The sequence below is a fragment of the Elephantulus edwardii genome, unplaced genomic scaffold (genome assembly GCF_000299155.1).
Source record: "Elephantulus edwardii isolate Elephantulus edwardi_28Jun2011 unplaced genomic scaffold, EleEdw1.0 scaffold00373, whole genome shotgun sequence".
Lineage (NCBI taxonomy): Eukaryota > Metazoa > Chordata > Mammalia > Macroscelidea > Macroscelididae > Elephantulus > Elephantulus edwardii.
This window is the reverse complement of record NW_006400123.1, coordinates 1,761,879-1,764,371: the sequence shown is the minus strand read 5'-3', so window position 1 is coordinate 1,764,371 and position 2,493 is coordinate 1,761,879.

The following is a 2,493-nucleotide window of genomic DNA, read 5'->3' as shown; positions in this document are numbered from 1 at the left end:
TCCCCAAAAGGACATTCTTCTGAGTGAAATATCTCAGTCCCAAAAGAACACATACTGCATAGTGCTACTATTATAAAACAAGACTGACATGGGGGTTGAAGGGTTATTAAGAGAGGATAAATAATGAATACTGCATTGGAACAGATGAGGGAAATAACTGTTTAAAAGAAATATGTTGTTATGCGCCGTCGAGTTGCTTGCAACTCATAGCAACCCTATATACAACACCCCTAAACCCTGCTCTATCCTGTGCCAATCGCACTGCCTCTGACACACCCATTCCAATTACCCCAGTCACTGAATCAATCCACCTCATAGAGGGTCTTCCCCTCCTGCGCTGTCCCTCCACCCTCCCAAGCATGATGTACCTCTCCAAGGATCTGTCCCTCCTTACAGACGAAGCCCCAGAATCCTTGCCTCCAAGCAGGAGCCTGGTTTAACCCTCTCCTGGATGAATCTGTTTGTTTTCTTGGCAGTCCGTGGTACATTCAATACTCTTCTCCAGCACCACAGCTCAAAGGCATTAATTCTCCTTCTATGCTCCCTAGTCATTGTCCAACTCTCTGATGCATAACAAGTGATTGAAAAGACCATAGCCTGTATCAGATGCACCTTGGTCTCCAGAGTGACACCATTGCTCTTCAGTACCCTCGAAAGTTCCCTAACAGCAGACTTTCCCATCGCAATATGTTTTTTGATTTCCTGGCTACTGGTGCCAAGAGTGTTGACCATGGAACCTAGCAGACTGAAGTTGTTCACAATCTCAATCTCTTCACCATCCATCCTGATGCTGCCAATTGGTCCAGCGGCGTGATTAGGAATTATCTGTACGACAACAGTCCAGGTTAAGATGTGCATAGCAAAGTGGACTGGAGCTGGGGGGGAGGGAGGAAATTGTGCAACATGAATCCAAGTCTTTTGTAAACTTTCGTTAAGATCACAATAATAAATTAATTAAAAATTATAAAAGAAAACTACACAATACTACTGTTGTTGTAGTTGTTGTTATGTGTCATTGAGTCACCTGCAACTTATAATGACCCTATGTACAACAGCTATGAAGTCTGGCCTGTCCTGAGCCAGTCTTACTGACTTTGACACACATACTCCCATTGCCCTTGTTACTCTATCATTCTGTTTACAGCTCTTTCTCCTCTGTGTTTCCAAATTTGAACCTGTTACCATATCTGTTATTCTTCTCTGTGTGTGTTCTACTGGACATATGGTTTTCAAAGGTTTGTTATAGACCAATCCTTCTTCCTAGTCTGTCTTTAAATGCTTAGCACACTACTAGAAGAAATAATAAAATATTTCCTGTTCACGGACAGGAAGACTGAACTTTGTAAAAACGACAATCTTACCAAAAGCAATCTATAGATTCAATGCACTTTCAATATGCTGTTGTTGTTATGTGCCATCAAGTTGCCTGTGATCCATAGGGACCTTATGTATAGCAGCTCTGAACCCTGAGCCAGTCTCACTAATTCCAACACACAACCTCCATTGCCCCAGTTTACTGCATCAATCCATCTTATCCAGGGTCTTCATCTCCTGCACTGTCTCTCCACCCTTCCAAGCATGATGCCTTTTCTAAGGACTGGTTCCTCTTGACCACGTGCCCAAACAATGTAAGATGGAACTTCAAAACCCTAGCCTCCAAGGAGAAACTTGATTTCACTCTCTCCAAGACACACCCAATTGTGATTTTTTTTGGCAGTCCATAGTATGTTCAAGATTCTTACCAGCACCACAGCTCAAAGGCATCAATTCTCCTTCTATCCTCCCTAGTCATTTACCAGCTCTCTGACACATAGCAAGTGATTGCAAAGACCATGGCCTGTATCAGACGCACCTTAGTCTCCAGAGAGACACCATTACTCTTCAGTACTTTGGAGAGGTCCCTAACAGCAGACTTCTAATCACAATACGTCTTTTAGTTTCATGGCTACTCGTGCCAAGAGTGTTGACTGTGGAGCCAAGCAAACTAAAGCTGTGAACAATCTCAATCTCTTCACCATTCATCCTGATGCTGCCCATGGCCCAGTGGTGAGAATCTCTGTCTTCTTATATTGAGCCTCAATCCATATTGAAGGCTGCAGTCCTTGACCTTCTGCAGCAAGTGATTCAGGTCCTCCTCAATTTCAGCAAGCAGGGTTGTGTCATCTGCATGATGCAGACTGTTGATGAATCTTCCATCAGATACCACACTTCTCATAGAGCCCAGCCTCCCGGATAATTTGTTCTGCATATAGATTCAAATGGTATGGAGATAGGACACATCCTTGGCGTACACCCTTCCCTGTTTTGAATTATGCAATTTTTACTTACTCTGTTCTCATGACTGCCTCTTAGTCCAAGTATAAGTTTTGCATTAACACAATCAAGTGTTCTGGGATAGAAAAGAAAGAAAGAAAGAAAGAAAGAGAAAGAAAGAAAGAAAGAAAGAAAGAAAGAAAGAAAGAAAGAAAGAAAGAAAGAAAGAAAGAAAGAAAG